The following is a 23,901-nucleotide window of genomic DNA, read 5'->3' as shown; positions in this document are numbered from 1 at the left end:
TGGATTCATGAGGTTGTCTCATATCCATACATGTCCATCCGCTCGATACAATATGAAACGAGACTCGTCTGACCAGCCAACAAGTTTCCAGTCATCAACAGTCCAATGTCGGTGTTGACGGGCACAGGCGAGGCGTAGGGCTTTGTGTCGTGCAGACATAAAGGATACACGAGATGGCCTTCACCTCCGAAAGCCCATATCGATGATTTTTCGTGGAATGGTTCCCACGCTGACACTTGTTGATGCCCCAGCATTGAAATCTGCAGCAATTGCGGAAGTGTTGCACTTCCGTCACACTGAACAATTCTCTTCAGTCGTTTTGTTCCCGTTATTGCAGCATCTTTTTCCCGCCGCAGTGATGTCGGAGATTTGATGTTTTACCGGATTTCCGATACTCATGGTACACTCGTAAATGGTCTTACAGGAAAATCCTCACCTCTTCTCCCAGAGACGCTGTGTCCAATCGCTCGTGCGCCGACTGTAACACCACGTTCATACTCACTTAAATCTTGATAACCTGCCATTGCAGCAGCCGCAACCGATCTTACATCTGCGCGAGACACTTGTTGTCTTATACAGGCGTCGCCGACAGCAGCGCCCGTTTATTTATCTCTGTATTTAAATAAGCATACCGATTCCAGTTTTTATGGCGCCTCAACATATAACAGGGTTATTCACTGCGCCATTTCGGAGTTATTTAGCATTGGAGTCAGCCAATCAGGTCGTTGCGCTCGCCGGTTCAAGCACTTGTACGTGCTAAACTGCAGCAAGCCTAGACATCAGTGGGTCTGTGAGTTACCACTTGAACGAATGCTCATTACCAGTTCAAATGTACGTTTTTCGGAAGTGATTAATTTAAGCTATTTGACCAAATGTTACGTTTGTTTGGTGTGATGGGACGCAAATGAAGAATAAGTTTGGCGACCGTGCTTCTGGCAGGCTGGTTGAATTTGCACGCGCGTCGATCTGCCTGGCTAACTCCGATGCTAAATAACTCGGATATTGGGCAGTTTATCAATTTTTTTTATTTACAGTAATTTCTCAATAGAACGCCCCCGGCAAGTACCTTAAACACACACACACTCACTGGTCATACTGGACTCGAGAGTCCATTACCGCAGCAACGTATTTTCGCCATCTGTCCGTGTCTTGGGCTATTTCCTTCCATTCACCTTCAATACCTAGGCTCCTCAAATCAGCCTTCACAATGTCCTCTCATCTACGCCTCGGTCTCCCCACAGGACGTTTCCTCTCTAAGTGCGCTACCAGTACTTTGCGCGCTGCCCTGCCCTCATCCATTCGAGCTACGTGACCTGCCTACTGCAGCCTACGTGATTTAATAATAGCTACTGATTATGTCAGGGCTTGAATAAAGTTCGTACACCTCTTCGTTATGCAGTTTTCGCCACTCTCCGCTAATGTCATCCCTTTTTGCTCCGAAAATTTTCCTCAAAATTTTGTTATCAAATACTCGAAACGGATTTTCATTTTGCAACCATACACCCATACAGCATAACTGGTAGAATAATAGTTTTGTATATTAGTAATGTTTCTGACCGCCCCACTTACAGGAGTTGGATAAAAATACGGAAATTCGGCGAGAAAAGCATGCCTGAATAGAAGAGGAGCGTTCAGTAAGTAAAGCAACCCACTTTTCTTTCTCGGATAATTTCTGTTGAAAAAATGCCGAATTTGTTGTGGGACATTATGCAACGTTCACGCTTCAGCCGCTACAGTTTCATGAAGTTCCGAAAGGGGGCGGCGCTATACGTAGCTTTCAAATTGGCCTGCGTAATGGAGGTGAGTTCGAAGCAAATAGCAGTCGTTGAGTTTCTTTTGGCGGAAAACCAAAGCCTGGGAGATATTCACAGGCGCTTGCTGAATGTTTACGGAGAGCTGGCACTAAACAAAAGAACGGTGAGTCACTGGGCGAGGCGTCTGTCATTCTCGCAACAAGGTCGCGCTGGCCTGTCCGCTCTGCCGCGTGCGGGTCGGCTGCACCCAGGTGTGACTCCTGCAGTGTCGCAATGTGCGCCACTCTCATTCGAGGCGATCCACGGATCACAATCAAACGTTCCGCTGCACAACTGGACGTCTCTGTTGGTAGTGCTGACACACTCGTCCACCAGTTGGGGTACTCAGAGGTGTACGCCCGCTCGGTTCCTTGCCTCACATTAGGATATAAATAGTAACGAAGGACCATTCGTGCGGAATTACTTGCTCTTTACGAGGCTGATCTTTTGTCAAACATCGTCACAGGCGATGAAATTTGGGTTTACACTGAAACTTCTTCATTTAAATGTGTGAATCTGTACTTAAATTGCTGAATGACTGAGAAGATAGAAATGAATGGAACTGAGCGTTTGGTGTCATTGGCCAGAAGGCCCCTTATGGGACAGGTCCGGCCGCCATTCGATGCCACATTGGGTGACCTGCGCGCCGGATGGGGACAAAATGATGATGAAGACAACACAACACCTAGTCCCAGATCGGAGAAAATACACGACCCACCCGGGAATCGAACCCGGGCCCGTATGACGGCAATCCGTCACGCTGACCACTTAGCCTTTTTTTAATAAATCTCATGTTTGTTGGCTTTCGTCCGTTGCGTCTTATTTGGGTGGACGTCGTAAGGCACTCGTTTAAGTTCGTTGTTGATCGATTAACTCAATTTCTTTGTTACAGAGGGCAGGCACTATCGGGGCAGACACTGAGAAGATGAAACTTCTTCGTTATTTGATTCTGAAACAGTTGAGTGAAACTGTACGTACTGAGCCTACTTTCTCCTTACTTTTTCTTATCAAGCCGGCCCATCCTTTCTCTTTACTTTTTCTTATCAAGCTGGCCGCTGTGGCCAGCGGTTCTAGGCGCTTCAGTCTGGAACCGCGCTGCTGCTACGGTCGCAGGTTCGAATCCTGCCTCGGGCATGGATGTGTGTGATGTCCTTAGGTTACTTAGGTTTAAGTAGTTCTAAGTCTAGGGGACTGATGACCTCAGATGTTAAGTCCCACAGTGCTTAGAGCAATTTGAAATATTGTTTTTTCTTATCATGTCAACACTGACCCACGATATTCTAGCGCAACGCAATCTGACTGCTCAAAAAAGTTACAACCTGACTTCATATCATTAATACAAAAGAAAGACCTTGAATAAGAAGGAATCCTGACAATAACCTATACATTTCATTAAGCACTTACCTCGCAAGAAAGTTCATTATTCGAACTACTGCAATATAGCGAGTGTCAATACTACCAGTTAAATAACAGATTCTAACTACTAAAGCCACTAACCAGTAATACCCACGTGGTTAGCAACGGAAAGGTTTTGTTGAAAAACCAAATAATGTACTTTTTACCTTAACAACGTGACATCCAGTTCAAACACGGATATAAATCGTCATTGACATCCGGTACAATAATTTTCAGTCTCCAAGTCGGATACTTCCACATCGTTAGCCTGCGCTAACACTTCAGATCTCTACCCTCCATCAGTACTAATTTCTCACATTTAACATCCACCACAGCTGGCTGTTCAACTCCAACTGCCTAACAGTACTTCCATCACTGCTGGCGACTAACTTCCAACTACCCAACACTACCGGCGATTAACTTCCAACAACGAGTCCTACCAGCCACAGAGTCTCTTACAAAGAAAGCGCGGTCAGAGATCCAATTCAAAGCTCTACAGAGCGCTGCCAACACAGAATCAGCCCATTTACAACCCTTCGAACTGGAAAAAAGCGGCAGTTCGTGGAGAGGCGGCTCACCACCATGAAAGATCCTTGTTATATTTCTTAACTCGTGTCAGTATCACGTTGGTATCTCAAAGATGTCTACAACTTATTTTGATATCGAAATACGTAAATTTCAGTCCAGGACAACAGAAATATGTGAAAATTTAATTTTGAACGGAAAATATGTACAGCTCACGCAACACGATGCGAAATGCATTCAAGCCGGTACATCAAACAATTCGTCTGTGAAAAAGCAAACCGTGTTCAATGAAATTTACTTATGCCATCTGACTGCAGAACAAAATGATTCAGATTAAAAATGTTGACCTCAGTGTAGATAACCTTTGTCTCAGTCTTGTAAACAATCACTATACCAGAACTGTAATTGTAATTTCAGGACAAATGAACGTAAGAAACTGACGTATCTGGCTTTCTGATAAAACTGGTTGAGAATTCACAAGAAAGTACTTACCGAGATGTCCTACTGATATTAAGCTTCTGAACTGAGATACCATTATTTCCACTAATACACTTCGACAATCACTGTGCCCAACAGTGGACGTGAAGTTTGATAGTGATTAAACTTATTGGCATATCTATGCTCACGGAACGCTCGTCTGCTCTGAAAACTGTCACTATTAGGATAGTGATGTAAATGCGAAAAATGAAATTTCCTTTTCCGCTTGTTTTGTAAATAAAACTTCCTTTTCCTGCTGCAACAGGAAAAGGCAGTTTTACTTACAAGACAAGTATTTATATGCTTGCTGCGGAGGATGGCCACACAAACAAACTTGTTCCTTTACCGCACTTACGATGTGCAATGCCTGACTTTATTTTACCAGTTTTCATAGAAATATTTCTCAGTAAACAATCGCGTTGTGCAATGCAAGTATGCATACACAGTTATGAAAGTAAAGAATGAAAAATAAGGAACTAAACTTCACGAAGTTGTTTATCGGTCCTGATAAATGAGAATAAACACTCTGAGTATAGCTATGCTTCATTAAGCCATAACAACAAAACATCTTTTCATGAAGTTCTCACACCTAGGCAAGTTAGCAAAAATAAATCTTAATAGGAACTTGGTGTACAATTACTTTGCTTGACACTCGTTTCAGCTACCAGAGAAGTTAATGTGCTTCACTACAAAATTTCTTCAGCAGACTTTAACCATACACAATGTTCTGACTATAAGAAACTACGCAATAACATTATAAAAGGACTGGGCTGTCTTAAAAAAGTTTTCTCTCCTCCCACCTTACTGTCATAGTACTTGCAGTTTGAAATTCCTGTATGACGGTCTGGATAGATGTCTGCCTATTATACATTGTGACCTTCTTTAACTGTCGGTGGTCTCTGTCAGTCAACAGACGAGATCGGCCTCTACACTTTCGTGCTGTACGTGTCCCTTCACATTTTTACTTCACTATCACATCGCAAACAGAGGACCTAGGGACTTTCAGGAGTGTGGAAATCTCGGGCACAGACGTATGACAAAAGTGCCACCCAATCACCTGACCATGTTCGAAGTCCGTAAATTCCGCGGAGTGCCCCAGTCTGCTCTCTCAAAACGTCTAATGACTACTGAGGTAGCTGATACGGAATACGTGGCAGTAGGTGGCAGTACACTGCACCTAATATGAAAAACGTATGTTTTGGGGGCTGTCGGGATACTTTTGATCACATAGTGTATGTCGTTATCAGGAAAACTTCGTGTCGATGCAAGAAAACGTGGACTATGGAGAGGTGCAACAATGCCATTTGGCAGGATTAGTCCCCTTTCACGATATTTTCAACTTCTGGTAAAGTTTAAGTCCTAACAGTGACACATAATAACAGGGGTTTGGCGATGTTATGGGCAGCCATGTCGTGGTACTCATTATGCACCATGGTCTCGGTATAAGGGCGCGTGACTGCCATGGATTATGTGACTATTTTGGCTGATCAGGTCCAATACATGGGGCCACGTTTTTTCCCAATGAATTGTTATACTGCGTTCCATGTCGACAGATTCCCTGTTCCTACACCTTACATCGTCCAGGAGTGGTTTTGTGAACACGAGAATGAATTGTCGCATCTCCTCTGGCTACCACATTGATCAAGTGAGACTTTGTAGTTTACTTTGGAGACACTGGTGCGTTATTGCTATCCACATAGATCTTCCTAACCAGTATTTGCGGCTACTTTCCAAGAAGAATGGTATAAGGTTTCCTCGAAAGCCGTACAGATCTATATATATTCATTCCGTGACGACTGAACGTTGTTTCGAGTTCCAACGGATTTCCAAAATCATATTATGCATGGTAAACTCTCTTTTACTATTTACAGGTTTCTGTCCAGCCCTTGTACATTTTGATACCTCGTAAACACAATATATGAACATGATAGGGGCAAGCAATGCGTGGAAGCAACAAGAAGGCAAAATGGTATTTATAAGAAGTAGCAGGAAATGTCACGGAATTTAAATATGTTGCCTAGACTTGAATGTATCAAAATGAGTCTGAAATTCCACAGAGAAACTCGTGAAGAAAATGTAGTCAGTGCAAAGTATCTAAAGCACGTGTTAGATATGCGGATGGGCTCGTTAGGTCTGAGCACTTTCTCGTCTGTATCTCTAAGCATCGCCGTCTATTGTATCTATGCCACTCTTGATCGATTGTGACCCACGATCTATTGGTTAATCGGTTACGTTCGGCCTACTGACGCCGTCCAGGATTAATGGCACGCTGGAGCAGCCGTCACCACGTGCTTGGCTCTTTCCTAATGATTCGCTAATTGTGTCGTTTATTCATAAACAAAAAATGTTAACAACTGTAGGTGTCGAAAGTTTAATGTCATGATTTAACATATCTAATCCGATCACGTAACTCATAAGCTACGAAATCAGTCACAAGATCAGCCAAGGTATTATTTTTCATGACGTCTACTTACGGGTGTGGTTGTTCTCATGCAAGATCCTTATCCATTGCACTGAGATCTTATTATTATATGTTTACATTAACAGAAGATAGCGTTGAATTCGTTTTACTATTCGTACAGAAAAAAATACCACCACGTTTGGTGACTGCGAAATATGGAAGGAACAGCACTATAAATATCAAGTACATTCTTTCTAAAATACTGTCTTTTCTTTTACGACATGACAGCCGCTTGTAACATTATCATCGCATCAGCTCTCAAAAGGTTGTATTCTTTTTCTTTTTTATACCTTTGCCTGATTCTCGTAGATTAGACTGTAGGGGCATGTGCAGGCGGCAGACGAAAGGCAAACTGAACGCGCCATGCACTCGCAGTGTTTACATGCAGATTCTGACATGTTATGCAGCGAGGTACAGATGGTGCTTTAATGGTTAGCATTGCTGCAGTAAGATAATGGGGTCCATGTTTGTGTTCCCAATTCGGTCGAATTTTATCCGCTCGGGTGCAGGATGCTGTGTTGTACTCATCATCATCCACACCCATGTCACCGAAGTGGCGGCAAATGAATAGACTTGCACTAGGACGCCGCGCTGCGCAGATGGTGTATCCTGGCTAATACCCATACAATCGTTTCATTTCATGACATATACAGGGTGATTCAAAAAGAATACCACAACTTTAGGAATTTAAAACTCTGCCACGACAAAAGGCAGAGCTAAGCACTATCTGTCGGCGAATTAAGGGAGCTATAAAGTTTCATTTAGTTGTACATTTGTTCACTTGAGGCGCTGTTGACTAGGCGTCAGCGTCAGTTGATGCTAAGATGGCGACCGCTCAACAGAAAGCTTTTTGTGTTATTGAGTACGGCAGAAGTGAATCGACGACAGTTGTTCAGCGTGCATTTCGAACGAAGTATGGTGTTAAACCTCCTGATAGGTGGTGTATTAAACGTTGGTATAAACAGTTTACCGAGAATGGGTGTTTGTGCAAAGAGAAAAGTTCTGGACGGCCGAGAACGAGTGATGAAAATGTAGCACGCATCCAGCAAGCATTTGTTCGCAGCCCAAGAAAATCGACTCGCAGAACTAGCTCGAACAAGAAGCACAACAATTCATATTTCAGCAGGATGGAGCGCCACCACATTGGCACTTATCTGTCCGTAACTACCTGAACGTCAACTACCCGAGGCGATGGATCGGCCGCCAGGCAGCCCGTGACAGAGCACTTCATCACTGGCCTCCAAGAAGCCCTGATCTTACCCCTGCTATTTTTTCTTATGGGGGTGTGTTAAGGATATGGTGTTTCGGCCACCTCTCCCAGCCACCATTGATGATTTGAAACGAGAAATAACAGCAGCTATCCAAACTGTTACGCCTGATATGCTACAGAGAGTGTGGAACGAGTTGGAGTATCGGGTTGATATTGCTCGAGTGTCTGGAGGGGGCCATATTGAACATCTCTGAACTCGTTTTTGAGTGAAAAAAAACCTTTTTAAATACTCTTTGTAATGATGTATAACAGAAGGTTATATTATGTTTCTTTCATTAAATACACATTTTTGAAGTTGTGGTATTCTTTTTGAATCACCCTGTAGAATGAGGTGTCTGTCAGAAATGTTAAAATAGGCACATCCAGCAAACTTGCAGTAGTCGTCTAACAACTGATCCGAGTCTTGTCGTTTAGCCCTATAAATATGATATTTCCAGTTTGTCTAAATGTCTTCCTGTCTCTAATGACCACGATGTCGACAGGACGTGTAGCCCTAATCACACTACCTTCGAGAGTCTTCCTTCACAAAGTGTGTGTTTGATTTTTTAGTTACAATTATTTTTAATTACACCAAGTTTTCTTCAGTACTAATTTAAAGCACCGATTTCCACTTTTTGCTCTTGTACATATGGTATGTTTAAAACTACTGATCAGCGATGAGTGACCAGATGGAAATACTAATAACAAAATCTGCCATGGCTACACGAATGTACATAAATCAGACGTACAACAAAAACGAGAGTAAATCATACACACGCACTAATGTATAGCTAGAACATGCCGTCCAGAGATAGAGTACTCAACACCTGAAATGTATTTGCTGTGTAATGGAAAGACGACAATGAAAATTTGAGCCACATTGGGACTGGAACACGGATGTCCCTCTCAACGGGAGCGGTCACCTTGCCATTAAGCTATCCGAGCACGACTCACTTCGACCCAAACTTCCATACGTCGCTAACCATGTGTCTACAACCTGCACCTGTACAGTCGTTATGCGTATTCCTGTACAGCGGAGACATTTTAATTGAAAGTCGTTTAGCCGGCCGCTGTGGCCGAGCGGTTGTAGGCACTTCAGTCCTGAACCATGTTGCTGCTACGGTCGCAGGGTCGAATCCTGCCTTTGGCATGGATGTGTGTGATGTCCTTAGTTAGGTTCAAGTAGTTCTACGTCCAGGGGACTGATGACCTCAGATGGTAAGTGCCATAGATTCTGCCGGTCAGAGCTTTGACGCATCCTGATTATGTGGTAGGCTGGATTGTTCTAGACACTCATTCTCAATAAAGCCTATTGCATTGTGCAGTTGTCGGGCGCCTGAATTTGACTGTGGATTTGGCGCACAACGGACATATGGTGGGCTGGGTTGTTCTAGAGTTATAGACCCTCATTCTTAATAGGGGCCGGCCGGAGTAGCCGTGCGGTTCTAGGCGCTACAGTCTGGAACCGAGCGACCGCTACGGTCGCAGGTTCGAATCCTGCCTCGGGCATGGATGTGTGTGATGTCCTTAGGTTAGTTAGGTTTAATTAGTTCTACGTTCTAGGCGACTCATGACCTCAGAAGTTAAGTCGCATAGTGCTCAGAGCCATTTGACCCATTTTTTCTTAATATGGCCTGTTGTTTGACTTGTGTGTGGGTCCTCGTCTCAATGACGCCGGTTGTGGGTTTTATGTGTGGTTGGTTGATCTGGGCGCTTTTCTCAATAACGCCTGTTGTAGGGTTTCTGTATGGTTTTAAAGACAACTGAGTATGGCCCTAAATTTTGAGGAGTTTATTAAATGTATCACGAAAAGTTTCTGTTCTAACTGCGATAGCACGCTAGGCGTTCTGTGAGCGTAGAGTTACTCCTTGGAGAGCAAATGTTATTATTACAACAATATTAGAAATAATATAGATCCCTACTCACCCTAAAGATGACTCATTGAACTGAAGAGAGGAACAACAAAAATACTGTTGCGCACTAAGCTTTCGGCAAAAGCCTTCTTCAGCAACGAAACTACAAAGTGTAACGAACTTTTCGTTGTTCCTGTCTGCAGCACAACGAGTCATCTTTACTATGAGTACCACTCATTCTTCTCCTAATATTGCTGCTATTCCAACCTAAAGCTTCCACTGTTTGATTTTTAATCTTATAATGAACGTATCAAACGATTATGACCCAATTTTGTTTGTAAACTCAACACGTACTGTCGTGTATAATGATCAGTAGCAGTCTGTACTGTTGTTGGAAGCCATCATGACCTGTATTCACTCAAAGTCAATTTTTCGGCTTAACTAGTGTCCGATTAATGTATCTGGATTTAAGAAGTGTAATATTTTAAAGAAAGTAGAACGTCAGATGTTTAAGGTACATGGCATTTTTTATTTATCCAGAAACGGCTGATCTTAGCTGTGAACATTAAATATTGCCCTAGGATTTTCGAACATTGATTTCTGGATGTATCCCAGCTATCCAGCATGCACAGTCATTTCGTCGAGAAATATTAATAGCTCGTTGGTGTTTGGTGGAGATATATCCATCCAGGCACAACAGCTCAACTCATAACATTAATGCACTCGTACAGACTCCGAAGATTTTATGTGTGGGAGGGAAGACAAGATCCTGTTTAAAAAAAATTGTTTAAATGGCTCTGAGCGCTATGGGACTTCACTTCTGAGGTCACCAGTCCCCTAGAACTTAGAACTACTTAAACCTAACTAACCTAAGGACATCACACACATCCATGCACGAGGCAGGATTCTAACCTGCGACCGTAGCGGTCGCGCGGTTCCAGACTCTAGAGCCTAGAACCGCTCGGCCACCCCGGCCGGCATCCTGTTTCAGGAGACTATATATTATTAAGCAGATTGAAGTTAACCGATGAGATCTTCGCAGACCAGGACAACGGCCGCTGGTAATTCTCTGAAGTTTTGTAAGCTATTCAAAATCGACTGAAAACACGACATTACCAATTAATTAACTGAAGAAGAGCTAAATGATGGAAGGACCAAATAAACTAGTACTAGGACCTGACGAACTCAAAATAATAATTATAACAATAGTAACTAAATAAAAGCGTTTTAGCTGTAAACTTAAAATCTATTTCCTAACTAAAATGCTGTGACGTGACGTAATTGTCACAGTTCACATCCACTAGGTCTCGAAGTGGTGCTCCGAAGGATCAGTCCCTTTCACCAGCTAGGCCCCTGTGTATGGCAAAGCTTCGTTTCAGTTCATTCACTATAACTGAGGATAATGCTGCACAGTAGTGAAAATCAGTATTAAGTCAGGGTTGCTACGAAAGTAATATCTAATGTGTGATGCATAAATGTACCGAATTTATTATGAAAGTTGTAGATACGTACAAGACTTAAATAATCATGACGGAGTTACATACTTTCTTTCATAACACGAGTAACAAAATAAGACTCTTTTATTTCCTGGATGGAAAGTGGTATAAATACATTCACAGGCCTCTTCTGTTATTGCACTGTCAGTTCTTCTTATCTGCGTCAAAATTTCTCTTTTGTGTTGATTTCGTTAGGGTTTGTAGTTCTTGTAGTGAAACTGTCGCCCCTCTTCTCGTATCGCCTTTTTCAGCTCACATACATCCGCAAACTGCCTTCCGTTGTGATAAACCTGCCTTGCAAGTATTCCCCAAAGCTTTTGATAGGGTTCAAATCCGGGATACTTACAAGCCAAGGAAAGCCGTCGATATCTTTATCTTAAAACGACCTTTTGTTTTGCAAAAACCTGGACAGATGCATTATCTTGTTGAATCATTAGAATTTCGCCCGCTAGGCCCTCATACATTCTAATCCATTCTGTCTTCAGTATCTCGGTGTATATATTAGAGTTCATTCAAGTGTTCACCGAAGCAATGCGTGATTTATCTTTAGTGGAGAACACTGCCAAAATCGTTAACACTTCCATCACTAAAATATCTGCTCATTCCTAACTGCTGCTCTGTTCTCAGATCATGCCAACATTGAAATTCTTCGGGTCCATCTAAATTAAACTTCTTCTCATTACTGAAGACCACTTTATCCCATTCTCAAGTCCATGACATGCGTATTACCGAAAACTCCAGTCACCCTGTTAATATCTGGATGTTAGAACAAGTTCTGCAGTCGTTTTTTGAGTGCCATACGTTTTAATCGCTGCACTGGAACTACTGTTAGCAATTTAACGACTAGAACGTCTCATTTCCTTCTAAGCACCTTTGTTGTATTTTCACCATGTGGTAACTGCTTTCCACTGGGCTAGGTCACAATCGTGGTACAAAATACGGATTCTCACTATCGTTGTCTGTTTCCTATCTGCATGAAAAGCACGTACGCACATTCTAACACTACACAGAGCCGATTGCCTTTACATCGAGTTCCACAGCCCACCAACTGAGGCGTTATGTCTTGTTACATATTGTAGTTTGTACTATTGACATCAATTGCGATACCATTTGACTGCATCTGTCAGTGTACTGATTCACATACCGCTGCACGAACACTGTGCTCAAGTATTCCAACCGTCAATGTTAATTTTCCTACAAATGTCCATGTCATTATGCTGATTTCAACTACTGTTGGCGGAGATGGCAGCTAGTACGTCGAATCTGTTTGCCAGCCGTTGTGGCCGAGCGGTTCTAGACCCTTCAGTCTGGAACTGCGCGAACGCTATGGTTGCAGGTTCAAATCCTACGATGTGGATGTCCTTAGGTTATTTAGGTTTAAGTAGTTCTAAGTTCTAGGGGACTGATGACCGCAGATGATAAGTCTCATAGTGCTCAGAGCCATTTGAACCATCTCTCTCAGTTTGACCGCTTTTCTTCAAGACCTGCTCCAATTGTTCCTGTTCACGTTTGAGATTCTATATACCGGAGAGCGTACGTGTCTTCTTTTAGTAAGGTTTTTAGAACTCTGTTTCTCTGTGCGAGTTGGTGGAAGCTGCTATTCTGCATGTAAAGGTCTGATAAAATGTAGAGCGAGAAGCTGGGACTGGACGTTTCCAGAAAAAAAACAACATTTACTTCCCACAAAAAAATTATTTATGTGAGTCGAACGAAGAAGTCCAATGCTAGGGGTATACGCACGACTGTCATGGGTCTGCCGCAAACCCGACTCTTCAGTCAGCAGAATATTCAAGCTGAGGTCTCATCAGATCCCGGATACAGAGTATGCCTCCAGAAACCGCGCCTCAAGTTGATATAAGGCAGACAAAGGTATCAGGCTTCACATCCAACACAAGGAGAACGCTACCATGTCTCCATCGCAGCTCTTGAATCACGGCGGCTAATTAGACCCGAAGCCGCTAAACGAGGAATACGAGGAATACACACAGCCACCGAGAGTGGGCGCGCAGAGCTCTGAAATAGGGCAGGCGATAGAAGCAGCGCTGTGTTGTGGCGTGACAGCACTCGCTGCCAAGTTACAGCCGGTCGATGTGACCGAGCGGTTCAAGGCGCTTCAGTCTGGAACCGTGTGACTGCTACGGTTGCAGGTTCGAATCCTGCCTCGAGCGTGGATGTGTGTGATGTCCTTAGATTAGTTAGATTTAAGTAGTTCTAAGTTCTAGGGAACTGATGACCACAGATGTAAAGTCCCACAGTACTCAGAGCCATTTGAGCCATTTGCCCAGTTACAAAGTGCAAAGGCACAACAGGCGAACGAGTACTATCGGTGGTAGGTTCAAGTCGGTGTTAATCTTATTGCAGTATACGATGCGGCCCAGTGTTCCGTATGCCTTCCTCTTCACTGACACGTCAACAGACTTGGACTTAATTCGATACCTGAAGAAAAATTTGATCCAGGAGCCTGTTCATTTCACAACTGATACATGTCCATGATAAGAAAGTGTCGTCAGTACACCGAGAAATGCAGAATCGAATGCTTTACCTCCGAAATGCGCTACATACAAGTTTGCTACAGCTGGGAAAGTGAGCTCCTTACAGCAAACACATTTGTCTGCTCTTGGTATATTCTATCAAAGAGCAAATACTTATAGCTCTGGACTGCAGTAGCTGTAAAACATTTAGATGTTTCCTCAGACCAAAGATGGCTACTATTTCTTTGTTGACAATGTTTCTTTACTCGGTTTACTCAGATAATCATTAAGCTCTTCCGGAAGTAAATCCCACCTCATCTTGCTCCATTGTCCGTAACCGGAGCTGACTTGGGTGTTGGGCGTAAAGATGAGGCTCCTCTACTTGAGTAAAAGCAAGTTTCATTACAGTCTTGCAAGAAGACTTTTAACCTCTCTACTATATATATTTCTGTACGCCCAAATTTACCTCCCACTCTATAAAAAATCCACGGCCAAAACTATGTACTCACAAACTGTTTTCCAACTGAGACTTGTATGATAACCTTTGGATAAACAGATCCCAATTTGAACTGAAGTGTAACTGAGCTCAATACATCTGGCCTTCGTATTACATGCGCAACTGTAAAAAATAACAATTATCTGTCCCTAATCAAAATCTCCGTTTACCTCACGGTTTGAAGACATCGTTTCAGATTTCTCGAAAGCATAACTGGAAACGGCAAGCAGTCGGCGGCTAAGCTACATTTCCACTTCTAAATAAAATTTCCAAACTATATTCCGGTTCATAACCCGTGACGCAATGTGGTAATGCGCAATGATAATCAATCGGATGGAGAATGTAACTGTTCCTATGTAATCATATTCCAAGACAACGTTTTTAGAATGGGGTATGCGCTTACAAAGACACAGTAAAACTTCGTGTGATCTTAGGTCTGAGCAATACTATAATTAACAAAGTATGATTTGAGACGGGTACAGTGTCAAAATAGAATTACTATAAAAATCACTTAACATGTTAATGCATAACTCAAGGAAGTGGGACGGCCTCTGTCTCAGCTCTGAGCAAGTGAACAAAGTTAACTAGCTGCAAACAATCATTACTGAAAATTACTGCAGAGTGCTGCTGTCTTGCCTCAAACTTATTATCTTAAAAAAAAATAAAAAAATAAAAATAAAACATTATTCAAAATGTATATTCCTTTCATCTTTCAATGTGTACATCATGTTCGTACTTACTGTCCTTCCTTCATCTAACCGACACCATCACAAATCGACACAGCACTACTAAATATGTCCATCACTTACCACACTTCAACTAGAAATGTACCAGATCGTGCAAGGGCAAAGACTGTGTCACGACAAGACCAAAGTTTAACAGTAACGTAAATCAGACGTGCACATTGATAACACATACAAATCAAAATGACATGGGCACCTTACAGGCTTCGTTGGTGATGCTCCTAGAGCTGTTCATACACTCCTGGAAATGGAAAAAAGAACACATTGACACCGGTGTGTCAGACCCACCATACTTGCTCCGGACACTGCGAGAGGGCTGTACAAGCAATGATCACACGCACGGCACAGCGGACACACCAGGAACCGCGGTGTTGGCCGTCGAATGGCGCTAGCTGCGCAGCATTTGTGCACCGCTGCCGTCAGTGTCAGCCAGTTTGCCGTGGCATACGGAGCTCCATCGCAGTCTTTAACACTGGTAGCATGCCGCGACAGCGTGGACGTGAACCGTATGTGCAGTTGACGGACTTTGAGCGAGGGCGTATAGTGGGCATGCGGGAGGCCGGGTGGACGTACCGCCGAATTGCTCAACACGTGGGGCGTGAGGTCTCCACAGTACATCGATGTTGTCGCCAGTGGTCGGCGGAAGGTGCACGTGCCCGTCGACCTGGGACCGGACCGCAGCGACGCACGGATGCACGCCAAGACCGTAGGATCCTACGCAGTGCCGTAGGGGACCGCACCGCCACTTCCCAGCAAATTAGGGACACTGTTGCTCCTGGGGTATCGGCGAGGACCATTCGCAACAGTCTCCATGAAGCTGGGCTACGGTCCCGCACACCGTAAGGCCGTCTTCCGCTCACGCCCCAACATCGTGCAGCCCGCCTCCAGTGGTGTCGCGACAGGCGTGAATGGAGGGACGAATGGAGACGTGTCGTCTTCAGCGATGAGAGTCGCTTCTGCCTTGGTGCCAATGATGGTCGTATGCGTGTTTGGCGCCGTGCAGGTGAGCGCCACAATCAGGACTGCATACGACCGAGGCACACAGGGCCAACACCCGGCATCATGGTGTGGGGAGCGATCTCCTACACTGGCCGTACACCACTGGTGATTGTCGAGGGGACACTGAATAGTGCACGGTACATCCAAACCGTCATCGAACCCATCGTTCTACCATTCCTAGACCGGCAAGGGAATTTGCTGTTCCAACAGGACAATGCACGTCCGCATGTATCCCGTGCCACCCAACGTGCTCTAGAAGGTGTAAGTCAACTACCCTGGCCAGCAAGATCTCCGGATCTGTCCCCCATTGAGCATGTTTGGGACTGGATGAAGCGTCGTCTCACGCGGTCTGCACGTCCAGCACGAACGCTGGTCCAACTGAGGCGCCAGGTGGAAATGGCACGGCAAGCCGTTCCACAGGACTACATCCAGCATCTCTACGATCGTCTCCATGGGAGAATAGCAGCCTGCATTGCTGCGAAAGGTGGATATACACTGTACTAGTGCCGACATTGTGCATGCTCTGTTGCCTGTGTCTATGTGCCTGTGGTTCTGTCAGTGTGATCATGTGATGTATCTGACCCCAGGAATGTGTCAATAAAGTTTCCCCTTCCTGGGACAATGAATTCACGGTGTTCTTATTTCAATTTCCAGAAGTGTATTTCGATATTTGGTACCCTGTGACTCTCTCTGCAGAGTTAGGAGTTGCTCAGCTGACATTATTAGTCCAGTCCGAGGTCCAGGAATGAAACGGTTTCCTTAGCTGTCAACGCAAACTAAACAACTCCTTGGTGCTGGCATTTAAGCTTACGCGATTGAAGTGTACACTCGATAGAAATGTTGCTGGTCTGAATGTCACACTTTCTGCCAGCCGTTATACAACGTTCGCTCTGTTCCATATGAACATTTACGCACGTACTGTCTACCTGCATGCTTGACGAGTTTCCAAAGCACGTGGATGGCAGCACCAATCCTTCGGACCATTTTTTAGTGTAGCGACACTCATCCTCCGTATGCCTTTGGGAATTCATTATGCCGCGACTAAACAGTTGCTTGAGTAGGTGTTCTCTCCTCAGGCAGGACCGAGTTCTTTAAAAACTGTGTAACGGTAAGTGCTTACAGCCGTCATACAGTCGAAATTAATCGTCTTGAACCTTCGGTTGTATATGTGCAACTTCATTTCTTAACAGTTTTCGCTTACAAGGATTATCACTGGAGGAAAAGCTGTACAGTAAAAAATCAAAATGATGGCACCATGAAATAGGATGACTTTTCTTTCAGTGATGATGAATTCGGTTTAGAAATATAGTTTCACATGTACAGCTGAAGGCTCAAGATGCCTTACTACTACCTTTCTCAGTTGTAAGGTAATCTTGTCCATGTCCTTGGTGGAATCAGCGTCAGTCTTCAGATACATGTTGTCCTCAAATAGGTTCCTCATACCCATAGTTCTTGCGGAAAAGGATCACCGTCTTAGATTTCTCCTCAGATCCCGGTTGGCAACTCTTTCATTCGCGGTAAAGTCTGTGTATCGAATCTAGTCTGTGTGGTCTCCAGCTGGTTTCTTGAAGAACTTCCTATACCGATTCGGTAAGAAGCATCGCTTCAAATTTTTCTGTTTTCTGCAGCCGGAGCGGCTTATGTATTTCACATAAAGTTGAGTCCTGGGCCCTTGACTGAACTAATTCCGTCATCCCGTTGTCTAGTGAAGTTGATGACAGTCTTGCAAGGAGATTATGTTGTTGGTACTCCTACAAGCTTTCACATTTCGGTATGTGATGCCCCGTGACCTTCCTGTGTGTAGACTCAGTAGCGGCGCAGGTGACCTCATCGTTCCAGTCCCAGGTCCAGGAATTAAACCAGTGCGTTAGTTATAAACGCAGAGTTGTCGACTCCTTGGTACAGTCATTTAACCTCCAGTGGCTGAAACAGACAAGCTGGGCTACCAAAGCCGGTCATTTTTCATCGTCACACATGTCAATATGTAACAAGATCCATCGTGAACGACTTGTTACCTTTGGACAAGAATACCCTCCGCGTTCTGCGGCTTGCTTCTTTGTCCAGTAACAAAAACCTATTATATGTTAAAAATGACGTAATTTCTCCAGCTGTATTAAAATGTTGGTTTTATTGGCATCTAGTTTCGATGTTGTTACAACATCATCTTCAGGCATGCGGAAGGCTGGTAGTAACTGATATCAGTTACTACCTGCCTTCCGCATGGAACACGCCTATCTCACCACTGACTACTAGTGTTACACACATACGTTACTGTCAAGAAGTATGGGCCTGAAGATGATCTTGTAACAACATCGAAACTAGTTGCCAATGAAACCAACACCATAATACAGCTGGAGGAATGACGTCATTTTTTAACATGTACCAGCTGACGTCCCAAGTCGTCCGTTTTTATTATGGATATAAGAAGAAAAACCTATTAGACCTTGTTTACAATCGCAGCTACTACCTAAATTTAGACTAAAAATCATCAGAGCCAATTCTGGTGTAAGGGCTCACGGGAGTTCTGCCTGCAGCCTTGTCGATGAGGACTGAGGAGCTAACAGAGGTTTGAGGCACTTTCTAGCCGTTGGCCTCAAATATTTGGAAGAATGAGCAGTGGTAATTGCCATGAAGAGGTAGAAGGCACTGGGAGCTACTACGTTAAAGACCCATAATATGTATCCCACAGGACATGTGGCCTGTAATTGAAATACGTTGCTGGCATTAGTGGCCGAGCGGTTCTAGGTGCTTCAGTCTGGAACCGTGCGACCGCTACGGTCGCAGATTCGAATCCTGCCTCGGACGTGGATGTGTGTGATGTCCTTAGGTTAGTTAGGTTTAAGTAGTTCTAAGTTCTAGGGTACTGATGACCTAAGATGTTAAGTCCCATAGTGCTCATAGCCATTTGAACAATTTTGAAAAACGTAGTTTTGATTTCTCCATTGGCAAATGATTGCAGATTATATCTCTCTTCGGATCTCCTGGACGAGACTGCAAAAGGAGAAGCAATCATAATAAATAGGTGCCATACCCAATGAAAACATAAAATTCTGTGTTTGAGACATGAAAGCTCTTTGAGACATGTAAGAGAAAAGCGGCCAGAAGGTGACGTTAGTCTCACACATGTTGGTGACGGTGAAGCAGACGTAGCAGAAAGGCTAGAAAATTTCCTAAAACCAGAAAATCGCCTTCATTGTACTGGTTCAACGAAAATAGGCAGACAAGGCAAAAATGGCAGCTTTTCCACGTTGCCATCATTCTTGGTCTAAGGGTCTCGGCTTAGAGACCCGACACGGCTAAAATTTTTAACGAAAATAATCAGCAACTGGGGTATAAGAAGTCACCCTCATTCTCCCAACGACCTTGTCAAAGATGGTGAAGGAGCGGACAGAGGTTCGGGGCACACACTTGCCCGGGAAACTGTCCTTGAAAGTCGGAAGAATCAGCAGTGATCAAGAGCATGTAAGTTCAGAAGGCACTGGAAACCACTGAATATAAGACACGTAGTATTTATCCACAGGACATGTTCATTGTAATTGACAAAGTGTATTGACGATCAGCCCATTGGCAAAAGATTCCGGACTAGTCCCCCATTTGTCGTCTGGGAGGGGAGTGCCTAGAGGGGGATTACCAAGCGAAAGAGTTTGAATAACCAAGCGAAAGGAACGTTCTACGATTCGACCGTGGAATGTCAGAAGTCTGAATGTGATAGGAAATGAAGAAAATCGCAAACGCAATATGCTAAGGCTGAATCTGGATATAGTGGGGCTTCAGTGAACCGTTCTTTGTCAGACGAGTGTAGGGTAATATAATTAGAAGCAGAAGACGGTATAACGGGAGTAGGACTCGTTACAATTAGGAAGCCAGGGCAGAGAGAGTCAGTCACTGTGAACAGTGACAGGATTGTTCTCATCAGATTCAACAGTAAGCAATCACCGACAATGGTTTACGCCTACAAGACGACAGAGAAAGCAGAGAATGAAGAGATAGAGAAAAAAAGTTATGAAGATATTTGAGAGGATTATTCAGTACGTAATGGAAGACGAAAATCTAATAGCCAGGGGGTTGGAATGCGGTTTGAGGGGAACGAGTAGAGGAAAGGGTTATGGGAGAATATGCGCTTGGTAGTAGGATTGAGACAGGAGAAAGACTAATTGAGTTCTGCAATAATTTTCAGATATCACTAGCGAATACCCCGTTGAAGAATCAAGAGAGAAGAAAGTAAACTGGGAAAAGCCGGGAGGTGCGGGAAGATTTCAGTCAGGTTAGGTCATCGTCAGGCAGTTGCAAAAACCACATATTGGATTTAAGGCGTACCCAGGACCAGAAAAAGACTTTCTTCACTATTTGGTAATGACGAAGAGTAGGCTAGTCACGAAAATTAAAACGCAAAGAAATGAGATACTGAAATACGAAGGAATACTATAGATACTGCGGTAATGAATAGAGTTGTAGGTTGTTCAGTCGAAGGGGAACGGACATCCCTGAAAAGAGCTGTCACAGGAGATGAGAAGATTAACATAGGTACACGGAAGGTAACTCCGAGGAACCAATGGATAACAGAAGAAATACTTAACGCAATCGACGAGAGACGGATGAATAAAAAATTTCATAGAAATTCAGGCATAAAGAAATATAAGTCACTAACGAATTAGATAAATAGAAAGTGCAGGGAAGCTAAGGTGAAACGGCTGCATGGAAAATGTTAAGTGACTTAAAAAAGATCTGACTGTGGGAAGGGCTGTCTCAGCAAGTATAAAGATCAAAACAACCTTCGGTGATATTAAAAGCAACGGCGGTAACATTAAGCTTGCAGTGGGAATTCGACTGTAAAACCAGAGAAGATAGCTGATAGGTGGAAAGAGTACGTTGAAGGTTTGTATGAAGAAGAGGACGTGCCTGATGACGTATTAAAGATGAGTGGAGAGCGAAGAAATAGTGGATACAGCACTAGAATCAGAGTTAAAAAGAGTTTTTAACAAGTGAATATCTAAGAAGACAGAAGATATACAAAAAATTCCATTGGAATATCTAATATCATTGGGGGAAGTGGTAACAAAACAACTATTCACATTGGCGTGTAGAATGTATGAGACTGGCGAAACATCCTTTGGCTTCGGATAAACTTCATTCATACAATTCAAAAACTTGCGAGAGCCGAGAATTATTACATGGTCAGTTTAACTTCTCATGCATCCAATTTGCTGACAGTAATAATAATATACAGAAAGACTGACAGGGAAATTGAGGATGTGTTAGATGACGATCAGTATGGCCTTAAGAGCGGTAAAGGGGCCAGAGGCACAGTTCTCACGCTGCGTTTCATAATGGTACGCTACTTGGAAAGGCCGGTGATATACAACATATACAAGAACCAAGAGGGAAAAATAAGAGTGGGAAACACAGAACGAAGTTCTGAGATTGAAGAGGGTGTGAAATAGTCATGTTGTCTTTACCATTACTGGTCAGTCTATACATCGAGGAAGCAATGGCGGAAATAAAAGAAAGATTCAACAGTGGGATCGAAATTGAAGATGAAGGAGTGTCAATGGTACGTTTCACTAGTGAGATCGCTATGGTCAGTGAAAGTAAAGAAGAATTTCTGTCTACATCTACATCTACATTTATACTCCGCAAGCCACCCAACGGTGTGTGGGGGAGGGCACTTAACGCGCCACTGTCATTACCTTCCTTTCCTGTTCCAGTCGCGTATGGTTCGCGGGAAGAACGACTGCCGGAAAGGGCTCCGTACGCGCTCGAATCTCTCTAATTTTACATTCGTGATCTCCTCGTGAGGTATAAGTAGGGGGAAGCAATATATTCGATTCCTCGTCCAGAAACGCATCCTCTTGAAACCTGGACAGTAAGCTACACCCCGATGCAGAGCGCCTCTCTTGCAGAGTCTGCCACTTGAGTTTGCTAAACATCTCCTTAACGCTATCACGCTTACCAAATAACCCTGTGACGAAACGCGCCGCTCTTCTTTGGATCTTCTCTATCTCCTCTGTCAACCCGACCTGGTACGGATCCCACACTGATGAGCAATACTTAAGTATAGGTCGAACGAGTGTTTTGTAAGCCACCTCCTTTGTTGATGGACTACATTTTCTAAGGACTCTCCCAATGAATCTCAACCTGGCACCAGCCTTACCAACAATTAATTTTAAATGATTATTCCACTTCAAATCGTTCCGCACGCATACTCCCAGATATTTTACAGAAGTAACTGCTACCAGAGTATGTTCCGCTACCATATAATCATACAATAAAAGATCCTTCTTTCTATGTATTCGCAACACATTACAATTGTCTATGTTAAGGGTCAGTTGACACTCCCTGCACCAAGTGCCTATCCGCTGCACATCCAATTTTCTAATGCTGCAACTTCTCTGTATACTGCAGCATCATGAGTACAGAATATAGATTGAGAGTAAAATGGAGAAAGACGGAAGTATGAGAAGTAGCAGAAATGAGAAAAACTAGAAATTTGACATCAGAAATGGTGAACACGAAATAGATGAAATTAAGGAATTCTGCTACCTAAGCAGCAAAATTACTGGTACCGTACGGAGAAAACGGACTAGCAGTGGCAAAACTGTCACTCCTGGCCAAGAGAAGTCTACTAGTATCAGACATAGGCATTAATTTCAGGAAGTAATTTGTGAAAACATACGTCTCGTGCACAGAATTGTATAGCAGTGAAACTTGGACTATGGAAAAATCGAAACAGAAGGGCATGGAAGCATTTGAGATGTGGTGCTACAGAAGAACGTTGAAAATTAGGTGGAATGAGAATGTAAAGAATGAGGAGATTCTCCGCCGAATCCGAGAGGGGAAGACTATATGGAATACACTGACAAGAAGAAAGGACATGATAGTAGAACATCTGTAAGACGCCAGGGAATAACTTCTGTGGTACCGTACTGGACGGAGTTGTAGACGGTAAAAACTGTGGAGGAAGACAGAACCCGGAACACGTCCAACAAAAAACTGAGGACATTGGCTGGAAGTGCTACTCCGAGATGAAGAAGTTCGCACAGAAGAAGAATTATTGAAGGCTCAAAAAAAATTTATCAGTAGTATAGAAAAAACCTGGTATTTGAATTACTTGGGTCACTCGTTAATATCAATACTGCACTTTCCATCACGTCATGAGGACAGACATTCTGGGCTGAACGCTGAATCGGGTAAGACTCCTTACCAATAAATAACAATTGTCAGATAACTAACAAAAGTACACAGTACTTTTTAATAGATGTAACTCAACTACGTTCGTTTCGGCGATGTCTTTTCGCTGTTTAACTCTAATGCAGTGAAACTTCTACTTCTGTTGGAAGACTGTAACAGAGAAGTTTTGAACGTAAGCTTCAAAATCTGAACGTAAGCTTCAGAATCAAGAGTACATAGAAAAAGTTCAAGACTTTTTGTATAAGGTATCACTAGATGGATACCATACGAAATTGACACAAGAAGAAAAATGGCTTCGAATGCTTTAATGAATTAAATTAAATATATTTTTCAATATGAAACTTCTGGTTTTTCACAGTCGGATATCCTAAAACAAGAGTGTATGTTCTATCTTAAACGAACATTAAATGTGAAAACATATAGGAATACTGAGTATAACTTGCCGAACAAGGGAAAATTAATAGCAATAGGAAAATGAACGGTTGCGAGTGCTGCATGTATTCAGGAGAGTGGATAGTCTGTATCGTGTAAGTGGGTACCATCATTCTTAAAATCAAAGTATGTATCGAAGTGGAACTTCTCTATATTCCTCTGTAACACAGAAACGAAATTCTAGTAGCAAACCACAAAAAAAATTTGATTTCATGAAATAGAATTTAGATTCAATGTGATGTTTAGAAAAAATTTTGAGTTGGTTCCAATGGGATCATGTGCGCCTCCTACGCTCCGTTGTGATCGTACCTGATCGCTGCCAA

Source organism: Schistocerca serialis, chromosome 5, assembly GCF_023864345.2.
Source record: "Schistocerca serialis cubense isolate TAMUIC-IGC-003099 chromosome 5, iqSchSeri2.2, whole genome shotgun sequence".
Taxonomy (NCBI): Eukaryota; Metazoa; Arthropoda; class Insecta; order Orthoptera; family Acrididae; genus Schistocerca; species Schistocerca serialis.
This window is presented reverse-complemented; position numbering follows the sequence as displayed.